The sequence below is a fragment of the Miscanthus floridulus genome, chromosome 9 (genome assembly GCF_019320115.1).
Source record: "Miscanthus floridulus cultivar M001 chromosome 9, ASM1932011v1, whole genome shotgun sequence".
In the NCBI taxonomy this organism is placed as follows: domain Eukaryota; kingdom Viridiplantae; phylum Streptophyta; class Magnoliopsida; order Poales; family Poaceae; genus Miscanthus; species Miscanthus floridulus.
Genome location: NC_089588.1, coordinates 93635411 through 93652800, shown reverse-complemented (window position 1 = coordinate 93652800; position 17390 = coordinate 93635411). Strand labels below are relative to the sequence as shown.

At 43.9% G+C, this 17390-nt stretch overlaps 1 pseudogene; it reads left to right on the top strand.

Annotated features, from left to right (window-relative positions):
- Positions 1–4222: 4222 nt before the first annotated feature.
- The window catches only part of LOC136482404 (indole-2-monooxygenase-like), a 37733-nt pseudogene continuing 24565 nt past the window's right edge, over positions 4223–17390 (top strand).

Genomic DNA, 17390 nt, shown 5'->3' with positions numbered 1-17390 from the left:
TATTTGGTTGAGTGGTTTTGATTAAAATTTAAAATAAATTTAAATTGCTTTAGGAAATAATTTTGAAAAGGCTTTTGAAATAAAAGAAAAGAAAATTAGAAAATAGAAGCATTTAAAAAGTTGTAAAAATTTATTTTTGAAAACTTACCAAAATTTCTCATTTTTATTTGAATTGAAAAGTATATTTGAAATAATATTTAAATTTGGTTTTGATTCAAGGTTCAAATGAATTCAAAACCTATTTGAAAAAGTATTAGGAAAATACAATTTGGAAAAAGAAAAGAGCAAGCCCCTTCCCTTCTGGCCCATGGCCTGCTCCCTCCCCCTTGCGCCCATCCCTCCCTCTTTGTTTCTGGGCCGGCAGCGCCCACAACCCGCTCTCTTTTTCCCCAGGCCTGCTCCGCTCTCCCCTCTCCCTCTCGCACGGCCCACTGAGATAGGCCGGCAGAAGGCCAAAGCCCACGCGCGGAGCGTGCACCACTCTTTTCTCTCTGTCTGACAGGCCGGTGCCGCTCTTTCACTCGCTGTCATCCCGGGGCCACATGTCAGCGCCGTCTCCTACCTCCAGGCCGAGCCGGACTCTGTCTCCACTGCTGTCAAAGTCCACGCTGCCCACGCCACTGCATCTTGCCGTGCGGACCAAGCTTCCCGTGCCGCCCGCATCCACCCGAGCACAAGACGCCGACCCCCTAAGCCATCCCGTGCCCTAGCGCTGCCGCCCGAATCTCGCCGAGAAGAGACCACCATCGCCGCGTTGCTTAGCTGCTCCTCCATAACGGTAAGAGCGTCCTCGAGCTTCGCGTAGAGTTGTCAAACCTGCAGAGCCCCTTAACTCCCTCTATCTCGCTCTGTTTTGGTCTCCCCCGCATCGCCGTCGCTCCGTCGTCGCCATTGCTCGCCGCTAACCATCTCTGCTCGATCTTAGTCACCGTAGATTGCCAAGTCGAGTTCACCATCGTCTTCTCTTGCTCCCTGTACTTTCCCGGCATCGAATCATGGACTCTAGAGCCCTCTTCGTGCTCGCCAGCGAGGTCCTCGTTGCCAGCAATGGCCACCACAATGCCGGTGTTACTGTGTCGGCTGGAGAAATCCTCCCAACCATCGGTAGACGTCCGATCCACGATCAACGATCCAGATTATAGAAGATACCTCTTCGGTCCATGAGCACAGTGTACACCAAGCGCACCGTCTGCGTCAGCACGCCACGCAGGCAGTCCACCTTGAACCCGCCACTCAGGAGCTGCTGCCTGTTGCTATGTGGTCTCCGCGTCAGCGGAGACCCAGTCAACCTGGCTGTTTTGCTAAAGTGAGAAATCGACCCGCGGTCCACCCTCTGTGGAAAGTATTTCAACATATTGCCTTAGATCTTCTATTTTAGCCCCTCAATTTTTATTAAAATGAGGCCCAGTTCAGTTAATCTTTTATTTCAGTTTTCTTTTAATTTAAATACGAAATTGATTTTCAAATATTTACAAAAATGCCATTGATCTTATTTTATGCGTAGTTCTTCTCCGTTTTAACTCCGATTTGACCCGTTCAACTTGAGTTAGGTTCGTAATTCCATAATCTACATGTTCATACTACTGTTAAATATATTTTCAACTTTTGAAATTTGAGGTTAGATTTAATCTATTATTTTATTAAAGGGAATCTTGTTTAATTCATAACTTTTTCGTTATAGCTCCGATTAGTTTGCTTTTCGCGTTTGTGTGTTCGTAGCGAAACATAGATTCGTTTTACAAACTTTTCATCTTGATTTTATGTTTTGTGTATTATTCTAATTTAGATCTATTATTTGTTTTGTGTATGATTGCATGGATGCTTGTGTGGTGCTTTATAATCATGTCTAGTCGGTGAGCTATACGTGGTGAATCAAGAAGCAGATCTTTGAAGTTTTAGACTTGAAGAAGGATCTAAGTTTAAGGCAAGTATATCATGTGATCTTCCTTGTTGTCCTATAGACCTTTTATCATTTAATTCATACTGCATGTGTCTACCTTGACTACCACTAAGGATTTTCTAGTACTGTATACCTTGTTCATTAATACCTATGGTGTATTGCATTGGGTAGTATGATGCTAGTGCTCAACTGAAACCATGATCTTGTAACTTGACTAATGGTATAAGCAATAAACATTAAAAGATGCTTTTTAGCAACATGCAACAAGGGGGCTAGAGCATTGGGTTGTTTTTATAGTGCTCTAGATTTCTCTCCCTAAGGACTTATCTGTAAGTAAACATCCGGGACTTACAGTACAACTATGAGGGCTATATGGCTCTGGCTTTAGCTCAGTATGAGGACCTTTTCTAGCTTGTTAGTGGTTACCTTTATCGATGTAAGAATGGTTTGCCAAATCAGGTATAGTACGGCCTCTGTCCCCTTGTATATGGGCTGCGCATCATTGTGCCATCGGGAAGGGGGGCTCTACATCTATTTGCCGAGTGAATCTAATGGCCCTAACTTGTTAGACGAACCTTTGAACGGCCTCATAGTGAACCCTGCCGACCTTCCTTGGAAGTGGGTCAAGAGATTAGCTACCTCGGGCGAAAGGATAAATCACGACTCACAGTGAAAGTGTACAACCTCTGCAGAGTGTAAAACTAATATATCAGCCGTGCTCACGATCACGAGCGACCTTGGACCCTTACGGAATAGATGATGAACGCTGATGATACTGATGATAAAGATGATCATTAATGGTTAATTATTTATGCTATTCATTATTCATGTTTTTCTGATCATGTGTTTATATGGGCTTGTGATAAACTTGTTGCTACTCCTATGCTAATATTGAGACAATTAAAAGCTAATCGCAGTTAAACCAGTGTCAGCCTTTTGAGCCTCATGAACCCCATGATATATTTGTTGAGTACGATATGTACTTACGCTTGCTTTATTTTTCAATTATTTGGATAAAAATCCTGGATGGGTACCAGATTGCTAGAGTTTGGAGGAATTAAGCTTGTGATAAACCAGTCAGTTGTCCATGTGGAAGTGGAATCTTCACCCGAAGATCGGAGTTATCTTTCCGCTGTTTGCTATTTAAGGTTATATTCTTTATACTAGGTACGTTATATATTGAGCATTGTCTATTGATATTACCGTTAATTGTAGCTATATGTGAGAATTGAGTTCCTGGGCTCACATATGGTGTGTATCAGGTTTTGTTCTTAAAATCGGGTGCTATAATCATTCATCTGATCAAAAGCACCATCATCTTCAGACTTACATTGGGTAGCAACACGCATATATGATTTGTCAATTGCCCTTCTCGTCAGCAATATGGGAACAGTCATGATACAAGACAGTCTCTGCCTCTAATATTTCCTTGGATGAACCATTATTAATCGAAACAACAGGCCAGTCAATCTTGGTTGCAACTAGCATACCTTCTCGGCCAACCAACTTGCCATGATTAAAAATAGAGAGAGAACCAAATTTCTTAGAAGATTGTTCTAGAATCTTGCATGCAGATTCAAAATCAGAAGAATACAAGATTTGATCTGCTTCAAAAATACTAGTTGCTACTTTAGGGCGATGGCATGAATTCTCATGAACAGTAATTTGAGAGCCAACATTGACATCAGATTGGGCCAAGCTCAATTAAATCGAATAAGATAGCTTGCTAATTATGGCCTTAGGATCACACAACAAGTTTTGCGTCCCGTTGCAGCACGTGAGCATGTTTTATTTTTTACAATTTCTAATGATCAAACTTTTGTTGCCAGAAATTATTTATTATAAACAAAATTAGTGTTGAGGTGTCTTGAAGACCGTTTTTGGTCCAAATCCCAAAAGAGTACAGGACCACGTTTTGAACTAAGTGCGTATTAGAACAGATGATGTGATCATGCATAAATCTATATGAGTCGCATGTCGTTCAGGTAATGAACACACAACAGTCTGTATGTTCCATTACATGGGATGGACATATTTGCTAGTAATAACAACTGAAAAATCAGTCAAGAGTCACATTGATTTTTCTATTTGTAAAATAGTATTTCATGGTAATGGCCCTCTACGCCTGTCTACAGCTTTTTTTCTGAATAAACTATAGACAAGAAAGATCCTTAATTCGTGGTGCAATCACCAGGTTTCTGGCTCTCTCTCTATATAAAAGGCCGCCTGGGCAAAGAAGCCCAGCTATCATCATTCAATTCAGTATCAGTAAACTGAACTATGCTGCAGCCTGGGAAGCGCGGCGCACATTACGCTTCAGTGATGGCTCTCTCTCATGGCCACCACGAGGAGCTGCTGCAGGCGAAGTCTCCACCACAGGTGGCCCTAGTGCTCTCTGTCCTGCCCGTCTGTCCTCTTCTCGTCCTCCTCGTGCACAGTCGCTTTGGAACGACGGCCACCGCAAGAGCCAGAGAACAGCTGCTGAGCAAGCTGCCTTCGCCTCCAAGCAGGCTCCCCATCATTGGCCACATGCACCTCGTCGGCACCCTACCGCACGTCTCCCTCCGTGACCTCTCCGCCAAGCATGGCCGCGATGGCCTCATGCTCCTCCACCTCGGTGCCGTCCCCACGCTCATCGTCTCCTCGCCGAGCGCCACCCAGGCCGTGCTGCGAACGCAGGACCACATCTTCGCGTCCAGGGCCTACTCCCCCGTCACCGACATCCTCTTCTACGGCTCCACGGATGTCGTCTTCTCACCCTACGGCGAGCACTGGCGCCAGGTCAAGAAGATAGTTACCACACACCTCCTCACCAACAAGAAGGTCTGGTCTTACCGCCATGCACGCGAGCATGAGGTAATAACCATGCGTCAATTTGAACATATATTGTTCAATAGATGAAGTTGATTGCCTGAAAATAATTCACAACAGGTGAGGTTGGTGGTGGCTAAGATCCGCGAGGCGGCCACCGCAGGTACCTCTATTGACCTAAGCGATCGAACTGCTCATCTCCTTTGCCAGCGATATCGTGTGCCACGCTGTGTGTGGCAAGTTCTTCAGGGAGGAAGGCCGAAATAAACTTTTCAGGGAGCTCGTTGAGGCAAACTCGTCACTCATAGGGGGTTTCAACCTACAGGACTACTTCCCAATGCTGGTTAAGCTGGACGTCATCGAGAGGATTGTGTGTGCGAAGGCACAAAAGGTGAACAAGATGTGGGACAACTTGCTCAATACACTCATCGATGACCATGCAAGCAAGCCAGCACCAGAACGTGACGGGGAAGAGAGCGACTTCATCAATGTCTTGCTCTCCCTTCAAGAAGAGTACATCCTCACTAGAGATCATATTAAGGCACAACTGGTGGTATATAATGACGTCACCTCACCCACAACTACCACCTACATGTATATAAAAATATATACTTATTCTTATATATATGTTTCCATATGTATGTAGGTCATGTTTGAAGCTGGCACACATACAGCATTCATAGTGCTGGAATGTGCGATGGCTCAGCTCATGCAAAACCCCTGCCTCCTGAACAAGCTACAAGACGAGGTGAGAAGCACTATAGCTAAGGGAAAAGAGATAGTTACGGAAGAGGACCTTAATAGTTTAGCCTACCTAAAGGCAGTCATCAAAGAGACACTCCGACTCCATATGCCGGCACCGCTCCTTGTGCCCCACCTATCCATGGCCGATTGCAACATAGAAGGGTACACGATACCTTCGGGAACACGTGCCATTGTTAATAGCTGGCCTCTAGCAAGGGATCCTAGCTATTGGTAGAAAGCGGACAAGTTCATGCCTGAGCGGTTCATAGAAGGCGGTAGCGCCGCAGCTATGGACAATAAGGGAAACAATTTCCAATACTTACCATTTGGGGCAGGGCAAAGGATGTGTCCAGGAACCCACTTTGCACACTACCCCAGATCTGGACATCACTGCCGGTTCAAAAACCCACTTCACTGCCGGATTTTGAATCGACAGTGGCATACCGGCAGTGATGTGGGGTTGACATCACTGTCGGTCCTTAAAAACCGACACTGATCTACAGGAAACAGCACTAGTAGAGAACAGACCTTTGATCCTCGGCCAAAATGGGCTTAGTCCCGGCATTTTTTGCGCCCGGGACTAGAGATACCTTTAGTCCCGGTTGGTGGCTCCAACCAGGACTAAAGGTCCCTCCCAACGGCTACTTGCGCCAGACAGAGGTGGCAGGGACCTTTAGTCCCGGTTGGAGCCACCAACCGGGACTAAAGGTAGACTTTTACTCCCTGTTGGTGGCTCCAACCGGGACTAAAGGCCCCTGCCACCTCTGTCTGGCGTAGTAGCCGTTGGGAGGGACCTTTAGTCCTGGTTGGAGCCACCAACCGGGACTAAAGGTCCCCCTTTATATCCCGGCCGTCTCCTTCCTCCCCGAGCCCGAGCTCAGCACATTTTGAAGCTCACTGCACTAGTGTTCTTGCTTCCTTCCTCCATTGTTCCTCCATCCATTCTTCGATTCCTCCGTCGATTTCTTCGATTCCTCTGTCGATTCTTCAGTTGTAAAGGTTACCAATCTCATACTCTCATTTTTCACCATTGTCTTATCTCATTTTGTTCACTATATATATATGGTTCTTTATTGTGGTTTTTTTTCATTTGTAACCAATTTGAGCTCAAAATCACTTCAAGCTTGCATATTTACATGAACGAAGGTTAAAGTAGCTAGTTGAACTTGTGGACCGTGTTCATCTCGGCGAGCATGTTCTCTGTCGAGCGGTAACAGACGTCAAGTAGGAGCTTTGATTCTACGAGGGAGAGCGGCAACGGTCGTGGAAGACCGTGTTCCCTTCCTCGTAGAATCGGAGCTCTTCCGTGGCCAAGTACGGTGCCGTCCGGTGGAGAAATGCTCGCCGAGATAATCATGTAAGCAAGGTCAACTAGTACGGATGGTTATTTATTCACACGTCCCGATATCGTCGCAGTAGTCTGTCAATCACCGTACCCAAACGTAGTATATATATAAATATAAACGATAATCGATTGTTATGTGTGTACACTCCCATTCTTCTATTAATTTGCGGAAATATCATGTGAATTACTTACCTGCCGCAGTAAAAGACGACAACACAATGACCATGGCCACGGCCATGAAAAATGCCAACGACACAACACTAGCAACTTTCTCGGTAAGCAGAGTAGTGTTAAACACTCTGGAAACCTTTAAACTTCAAGCTTGCATATTTACATGAAGGAAGGTTAAAGTAGCTATTAAAAACTAGTATTCACTGTTCATTTGTAGCACGCATAGCACACTTCATTGTTTAGAGATGTAGAGAATTTTAGAGTTTTTTTAATTTTATTTGTTTATAAAATGAGAAATTTATAGTGTATTAAAAAATGAGTATAGAGAGTAGATGGCAACTGCTTCCGGGTCCTCGGCCTCTCATGGGTTTCCAAAGCGACTTAGGCCGGGCCTCCCACTCATTGCATGCGACAAGTGTTGTGATGAGACAAAGATTGTGATGGAGTACCGAGTGAAGAAGGAGGGTCCCAACAAGGGTCGCATTTTCTACAAGTGTCCGGATCGCAATGTGAGTTATTTTATCGTATTGAATGACTATGGTTAGTTTATACCTATTTTCATGATGGTTGTCATTAAAGTTCTAATTTTCTGTTTTAATTTCATTGGGATGGCACTGGATGTTCAGGCTTCTATTGGGAGGAAGAGTATGTTGAACTCGTGCAAAAATATCTTGCACAACAGGCAGATATGGCGGCTAATGAGGCAGTGATCCAGCCGAAGAAGCCCAAAGATGTTGAACAAACGGGGGATCTGTCTATTTTAGTTGGGATTGGTCGCAAAATCCTTGTGCTGTTGAAGTGCATTTTACCTTTAGTGTTTTTAGTGGTAGTTGGGATTGTCTACATTGTAGCGATGATTTCTTAAATTTATAGCTTTTGTGGTGGTATGCATGTTGTATAATTAACTAATTATGTTCTAGGTTTTAATACAGTATTTATGTCATGTAATGCAGATGAGTCGGCATTGTATGTACAATGCTGATCGTCGCTCCCAAGAGTTCATGGACGGCGTGCATTCTTTGTTACGTGCGATCGAGGCAAACAAATGCGATGGTTTCATGTGCTGCCCATGTGCCGTATGTAAGAATACGGTGGAATATCCTTGCTCAAGGACTCTTCATTCATACTTGTTCAAGTCGGGTTTCATGCCAAACTATATTTGTTGGACGAAGCATGGAGAAACGGGCGTTGTAATGGAAGAAGGTGAAGAAGAACAATGGGACGACAATGATATTATTCCCGATGGTGCGTGCTTCAATGATACTGCAATGGGAGAAGCTGAAGAAGAGGTAGCCGCAGAGATGAGTCTGCTGATGATCTTTGTCAGGTCATTTGTGACACACAAAGAGAATGTGAAAGTGAAAAGGAGAAGATCAAGTTCGAGCGGATGCTAGAAGATCACAAGAAATTATTGTACCCAACTTGTGATGCAGGGCAGAAAAAGTTGGGAACCACACTAGAATTGCTGCAATGGAAGGCAAAGAATGGTGTATCTGACAAGGGATTTGGAGAGTTACTAAAAATCAAAAAGAAGATGCTTCCGAAGGACAATGAATTGCCCGCCACTACCTACGAAGCAAAACAAGTTGTCTGTCCTATGGGGCTAGAAATCGAGAAGATACATGCATGTCCTAATGACTACATCCTCTACCGTGGCAAAGAGTACGAGAAATTGGATGCATGCCTGGTATGCCATTCATCGCAGTATAAGATCAGGCGAGATGACCCTGGTGATGTTGAGGGCGAACGTCAGCGGAAGAAAATCCCTGCCAAGGTTATGTGGTATGCTCCTATAATACCACGCTTGAAACGTCTATTCAGAAACAAAGAACATGCAAAATTGTTGCGATGGCACAAAGAAGACCGTAAGGTAGACAATATGTTGAGACACCCTGCTGATGGGTCCCAGTGGAGAGCAATTGACAGAGAATTCTCGGAGTTTGCAAATGACGCAAGAAACTTAAGGTTTGCTTTAAGTATAGATAGTATCAATCCTTTTGGAGAGCAGAATAGTAGTCATAGCACTTGGCCTGTTACTCTAAGTATCTACAACCTTCCTCCTTGGTTATGCATGAAGCGGAAGTTCATTATGATGCCTATGCTCATCCAAGGCCCGAAGCAACCTGGCAATGACATCGATGTGTACATGAGACCACTTATTGACGAACTTCTCATTTTGTGGAATAAAGAAGGTGTACGTGTGTGGGATGAGTACAAACAGGAACACTTTGATCTGTGAGCATTGTTGTTTATAACAATCAATGATTGGCCTGCTCTAAGTAATCTTTTAGGACAGTCAAACAAGGGATATAATGCATGCACACACTGCTTCGGTGATATTAGAGGTGTATTCTTGAAAAAATGTCAAAAGGTTGTGTACCTTGGCCATCATCGATTTCTTCCTGCAAATCACCCCGTAAGAAAGAAAGGCAAGCATTTTAAAGGGAAGGCAGACCACCTGACCAAGCCTCAGAACCGAACCGGTGAGGATGTACTCGATATGGTCAATGATGTGAAAGTCGTCTTTGGAAAAGGACATGGCAGCCAACCTGTTCCGAACGACGCTAACGGTCACGCAACCATGTGGAAGAAGAAGTCCATATTTTGGGAGCTAACCTATTGGCAAGTCCTAGAGGTCCGTAGCTCGATCGACGTGATGCACCTAACGAAGAATCTTTGTGTGAACCTGCTAGGCTTCATGGGTGTGTATGGAAAGCCTAAGGACACATTTGAAGCACGACAGGACCTACGTTGTTTGAGAGAAAGAGACAACATGCATCCAGAGAAGACAGATGATGGACGCCATTACTTACGTCCTACTAGCTACACTCTAAGCAAAGAGGAGAAGGAAATCATGTTTGAATGCTTAAACAACATCAAGGTACCATCTGGATTCTCCTCGAATATAAAGGTTATTATAAATGTGCCAGAGAAGAAATTCTGTAACTTAAAGTCCCATGACTGTCACATTCTCATGACGTAATTACTTCCAGTTACATTAAGAGGAATTCTACCTCCAAATGTACGTCTAGCCACCGTGAAGCTATGTGCATTCCTCAATGCAATTTCTCAGAAGGCAATTGATCCAATTGATCTAGCTAAACTACAAAATGATGTGGTTCAATGTCTCGTCAGCTTTGAGTTGGTGTTCCCTCCTTCCTTCTTTGATATCATGACACACCTCCTAGTTCACCTAGTCAAGGAGATTTTCATTCTCGGTCCTGTGTTCCTACACAACATGTTCCCCTTAGAGAGATTCATGGGAGTCCTGAAGAAATATGTTCACAACCGTGCTCGCCCAGAAGGAAGCATCGCCAAGGGCTATGGAACAGAAGAGGTCATTGAGTTCTGTGTTGACTTTATTCCTGACCTTGACTCGATTGGTGTTCCTGAATCGAGACATGAGGGGAGACTAAGCGAAAAGGGGACACTAGGGAGGAAAACATATATTGGTACGGAGGATGATTATTTCAATAAAGCGCACTACACAGTTCTACAGAACTCCTCTTTGGTAGATCCGTATATTGAGACACACAAGGATCTCTTACGATTCGAGTTTCCAGGGAAGACTGAAGCTTGGATTACGCGTAAGCACATGGAAACTTTCGGCGGTTGGTATCGAAAAAATGTTAAGGTGATGAGAGCATCCATGAGCAACTGTATTTATTGGCTATGCAACCATCGTGGCATATCGTCACATACAAAGGGTACGAGATAAATGGGAACATATTCTACACAGTAGCCCAAGATAAAAGGAGTACCAACCAAAACAGTGGTGTCCGCATAGATGCCATAGACCCGAATGGGAATAAGCAGACATATTATGGCCGCATAGATGAAATATGAGAACTAGAATATGCACCTAATTTGAAGATCCCATTGTTCAAGTGCCAATGGGTCAAGGTGACCAGAGGCGGGGTAACAGTAGACAACGAGTATGGAATGACAACAGTAGACCTTAGTAATATTGGGTACAAAGACGAACCATTCGTCCTTGCCAAGGATGTGAATCAGGTGTTCTATGTCAATGATATGTCTACCAAACCAAAAAGAGGGAAAAACGATAATGACTCAACCAAAGAGCCAAAGCGCCACATAGTTCTTTCAGGGAAAAGAGTCATCGTGGGAATTGAGGACAAGTCGGACATGTTAGAAGATTATGAAAAGGATGACCGAATTCTGCCCTTCAAAGTGAACAAAGACCTTAGCATCTTGGTAAATGATGAGGACACTCCATGGTTATGACACGATCATAACCAAGGGACATACATAAAGAAGAAGTTAACTGTTGTGCCCACTTGATGATATAGTGATTTAATGTAGTGTGTGTGTTTGAGATATTATGTAATAATTGTGAATTCAAATGTTTATTATGTCACGTTTCAAATTAAATCAATGTTTGATTTGGTGGGATTTCTCTCTCGAAAAGTTAAATTAGGATATTGAGTGATGAAAAATTAAAATATTAACGTTAAAATGATGTGAAAACAAATTTCCTGTCCAAAACCAATAGTTTTAATAATTTTAATTAAACACTACATTTTTGCATTAACGAAATAATAAATATTAGTTACATTATGTTTTATAATTATAACAAAAAATAAAAAAGTTAGGTTATAGATTTTTCCTATGTGCAATAAAGAAAAAGAAAATCCATATTTTTAACAAAATAATTTTATGCCTTTTATTTAATTTACTATGTATTTAACAAGACTATTGCATTTCTATTAAAAAAATTTGCTCAAAACAGGCGGGAAACGAAACTGCAGCCCACCTTTACTCCCGGGTGGGAAGCCCACCTGGGAGTAAAGGTGGGCTGCAGTTTTGTGGCCCGCCAAAAAAAACCATTGCTCCCGGTGCGTGTTACCAACCGGGAGTAAAGGTATACCTTTACTCCCGGTTGGTAACACGCACCGAGAGCAAAGGACCTTTACTCCCGGCTGGTGGCTGGCACCGGGAGTAAATCTCCCTGGTATATAACCGCCAGTGCCTAGCGCAGATCGATCCCCTCCTCTTCTTCCTCGTCGAACACCGCCGCCCTTTCTCTCTTCTTCCTCACGCCGCCGCCGATTCATCTTCCCCTGCGCATCAGCCCGCCGCCATGACACCGGAGCCCGCACCTCGCCTCGTGTGGCCGTCCACCGCGCGCGCCCGTGCGGCCCTCCACCGCCGACGACCTCGCGCCGACGACCTCGTGCGGCCCTCCACCGCGCGCGCCTGTGCGGCCCTCCACCGCGCCCACCCGAGGTGAGTTCTCTCAGCTTTCTCTCTCCTAGTGCCTAGGGTTTCGCCATTCAGCGGCCAATCACAGTATGGGCATGGCGGGGTCGCATGGCCGGCCGTGGCGAGGATGATGGCGCGGTGCCGTGGCTTGCTCGTGGCTATGGAGTTTCGCAATTTTTTTTTATTTTTTTGCTGGTTTGCAATGCTATATATTGACGTTTGTACTGTGTTTTGCAAAAAGAAAAAAAACGTGTGGACATGCATGCATGATATATAATATACTCCTTTTGATCACAGCCCCGGCCCGACGCATGGGCCACACCCTCCAGCGCATTGACCGCAGCCCCGGCCCAGGCCGCTCCGCGCCGACGACGCCCTCCACCGCACCGACACCGCCCCGGCCCGCCTCATGTCGTCATCGTCAGCACACCGACCACCGTGCCGACACGTATATATACGTCATTTGTATTCATATGCATGTATATATACGTCGCGGAGCACCGCCGCCCTCGTTCGCCCATGCGTTTCTATGTATACGGTGGAGCACCGCCGCCCTCGTTCACCCATGTGTACAAACATATATACGGCGGAGTGGAGCACCGCCACTCTCGTCACACCGCCCTCTCTCGCGGCCTAGTCGATCAACATTTGTATTATCGTTATCGTTAACGCTAAACAATCACACTAGGGCGAATTGCGTCGATGACTAGGGCGAACCACGTTGTTGATGTCACCGACGTGGGTCGCCCTAGTCACCGACACAATTCGCCCTCGGCCGTTTATGTATAGCCCTAATTCGCCCTAGTACCGACGCAGTTCGCCCTAGTGTGGCAAATTGCGTCCGTGACCGAGGGGCAAGATTTAATAATGCATATTGTTCGTAGATTTTACGCATGTAAGCAAAGATTTGACGTACTATATATTGGTTTTGTTTTTTGAAGCTAGATGGCTGACCCGAGAAACATGGATGAGGAGGAGTTGATGATGAATTTGATCAACACTGGCACTCAAGTTGCCGGCGATGATGGTGCTAAAAATAACGTGCAAGTGGATGCAGATGACGGGAGTCAGTACTTAGCTCTTGAACAAAATGTGCAACAACATATTGGCCAAGTATATATTTTTTATTATTAGCTATATATATTATCATATGTCTTATGTGTGCTCATGACATTAAAAATAATGTTTATGTTTTGTAGCCCTCTGGATCGACATCAACAACTACAACGAAGAGTAAAAATGTTCGAGGTCCCAAAAAGCCATTGGAGGGCCGCTTCATCATCTCGGAGTTCAATGTGGATACAGGCGAACCGGGGGGGGCCAAATAAAACAAAATTTGTGTACCACTGTGGTTATCTTGTATGGGACCGGCTCCCGATCAGTACTCGTGAATGGAAGAAGAAGACCAATGCTCCTCATATCAGTTTTGTCTCCGATCGTGACAAGATGTTAATTTGGAAAGATGTCTTGGTACATTTCACGCTCCAAACAGATGGTTATGATGATATAATAGATGGTGATGAATTGAAGGAGCGAGTTAGGGATTGAACAATGAAGAAGATGGCCACCCAGTTTCAGACTTGGAAGAAACACCTATACACGACGTATGTCAAGAAGAACATAGCACCAGATTTCACTGTCCCAAGCCCGATCTCAAAGCAGAGGCCCTATTGGGATGAGTTTGTACAGTACAAGACGTCGGAAGAGGGTGTGAGTCGGGTGATAAAGAACCAACGTAATGCCCAACAGAAGACATACCACCATAACTTGGGATCAGGTGGCTACCCGACTGCCATTAAGAAGTGGAACAAAATGGAAGCAGACCTTCTTGCCAAGGGTATCACACCAGAATCACTCGAGTGGGGAGAGCGTGCAAAGAATTGGTTTTTCGCTCATGGGGGAACACTGGACCAGGAGACAGGGAAGTGCGTTTATGGCGCAAGACTACAAGAAGCAGCAGAAAGATTGTTTTATGCTCAGAGAGCTACTGCTAGTGGTGCGTTCAGGCCCAACAGAGAGAAGGATGAACGGACATACGCCATCGGGACTATTGAACACGGTGGCCGAACTAGAGGCAAAGGAAGTGTCTCGTGGGAGCATGGATTCCCTCAGGACAGACCTTCCTACAGAAGCTGCCATAGAAAGAAGGAAGAAGAGGCACAGCGGCTCCAGAGGTTGGAGGAAGCGGTGCGTGAAGCATAGGAGCGGGAAAAAAAATTGAAGCGAGAATGCAGGAGGAAATCAGAAGGCAAGTGCAAATAGCAGTGAGTGCAAGCAAGCAGGCATCAGAGCCAGGAATCAACATTAGCCAATCTGTTCAGTTGAAAAGCAGCTGCGCTTCCATGGAGATACCAAATTAAGGGGACACAGGACTACGCTTCCCTGTGGATGACGTCACTGAACCTTGTAAATCGTGTGAGCTACACATTCTGAAGGGGAATTCCACAATCAAGTGGCTATCGGTCTTGTTAATCCTATCGACCGAACCAAGACACCAAGGATTCATGGGAATATAATCCAAGAAGGATATGCTACCATCTCGGTAGATAAAGCTGAAAAAGGTTTTAGTTCCTGGAGGTGATGGCGAGAAGACTCTAGGAGAAGCAGGGAAGACATTCATTCTATGGCACAAGCGCTACATCATCATTCCTGGGATGTCGCCTCCACCTCCTCCTGAACTACCTCACCATAGGTGCGGATGAAAACACTGCATCATTAATTTATATTGGCTTAAATAATTAACAATCTGCTCATAATAATATGTCATTCCTTTTTTTGTGGCAGATCCTCCCCCAACCTAAATCCAATTGTTCAATCGCCAGATCATCATAATGCTCTGTACGATGACAATGTGTTGGAAGGCGAGGCTGCATCCACACCATCTCCAAGGAGGTCTCCAATGCCACAGCCGCCACCTCCAAGGAGGTCTCCAACGCCTCCCCCGCCCCCGCCTACCAAGAAGCCAAGTACTAGCAAGAGGCCGGTCCCGCAAACAAAGAACCAGTCCCCGCCGGCAAAGAAAGCCACCATGAAACCAAGGGCTATTCCCAAAATAATATCTGAAGAGAAGGAAGAAGTAACTGATGCATATAAAAAAGATATGTCCAGATTCTATGACAACCTTAAAAAGGATCAAGAAGCAAGGAGAAACCCGGAGAAACCATACTTCTACGTAGCTCCAGATATTCTAAGAAAAAAGGTGGCTTCTTACCAGCAACAACAGCAGGAATCTCGTAAGCCGTCCAAATCAACGTTAACGGACTATGACCGCACTCTCACCAAGTCAATTGAGGCGGCACAGAAAAAGAAGCGGGCAGGGAAAGGAGTTGCACAACTCGGACAACAATCGCACCAATCAGTCCCCCCGCTAGTTGTTGGTAATGAATATGGTTCGAATTTAGGATTAATGCATCAGGCAAACATACCTCCGAATGTCAATTTGGATCACCTTGATGAATTTATTGAAGAGACTGGTCTCGACCTTTACCAGATGTTTGGTGATGGAAACATTGAGAGTGCGGCGGAGGTTGATATTTGGAAGAAAAAATTTGTACTAGGCCAGAGTCTATACAACCCTCAAGCCTTAGATGATCTGGGGACGCAAATATACCTGCTAAACAAGTGGTACATGCAGGCATCTACCGGTGGATACTTCTGCGTTGGTGTCAGAATTAGAGACGAACGTTGGTTCCATGGCGATAATGTTATGTATGTTGACTTTGTAGAATTTCATCAACTATGCCACCTGACCTCTCTGGACAAAGTTATCATTAGCTGCTATTGCCTGTAAGTAATAATTCTTTCGATCTATTATTAAACTCATCATATATGTGTATATGCATATAAATTATCCTAACAAGTACTATATATATGCAGATTTACAATGACAGAGTGCAGAAAGGAAGGCTGCAATGAAATTGGTTTTGTTGATCCCCATATAGTATTCAAAGACCTAGTTACTCCAAAGCCTAATTGGAAGTCTAAGTCAGAGAGTAACCTCATGAACTTCTTAGTGAACCAACGCCACAAGAAGGATATACTCTTTCCCTACAACTTCAAGTGAGTGTTAATAATGTCGATCATCCTTAATGGCTCAAATGTTGATTCTAGTTAATTAATGAGTGTTATGCGTTATATCCTATAAACACATGCAGCAATCACTGGATATTGATGGACATCGATCTGGTGAAAAGTCACTTGATAATCTATGACTCGATGAGAAAACCACAACAAGACTACCAAGATATGATAGATATTATCCAGAGGTAATTTCGGTATCTCTAGCAACTATATATACACACAAACATGATGATTAACTATATCTGATGACGTGGCAAATTTTTTATTGGGCAGTGTTTCGAAAACCTTTATTGAGAAGCAACACATGGGAAAATGCAAAGCGCCACTGAATGTAATCCCTTTGAAAGTAAGTCCCCTAAATCGCATCATCTTTATTAATTAAACATATAGCTTTCACCGGATCACCAGATTGGATGACAAATCTTTTTCTCGTAAAGTGGTGTCTGAGGCAGGAACAGGGGAACAACTACTGTGGTTACTATGTTTGCAAGTTTATCAAGGAGGTCTCCTAAAGAACTCCTACAGAGAGACTCAAAGTACGTTAAAAATACACTATATATTCATTTAATTATTATTATTGATTGTGTTACTACGTCTTTATATATATATATGTATGTACATATATTAATTTATTTTCCTTTAATTCAAACCTGTAGGCTCGATGGTTGGAGGAAAAGGTCATACGACATGACCAAATCAAAGCAATTCAAGAGTCTATAGCCGGATTTTTTAATGACCAGGTCATCGATTCCAAGGGCGAGTTCTACTTCGACCCAACACTGCCATGGAAGCCAAGCTAGAGGATGAGAGAAAACTTGTTATATCACAACAACTGTAATGCAATCTTTTGTAATATATGCACATAAAATAATATAATGTAAAATACACATATGCATGCATGCATGTAAATATATATATGATGCATGCATATATATATATATATATATATATATATATATATATATATATATATATATATATTTCTATGCTTGAAATGTGTGATTTAATACGTTCATTGTGCTTGAACCGAAACATACTATACGCGCGTATAAATGTATTATTAGCAGCGTACAATACGACTTCAAAAACCTATTTTGAAAAGAAAACAAAAAAATG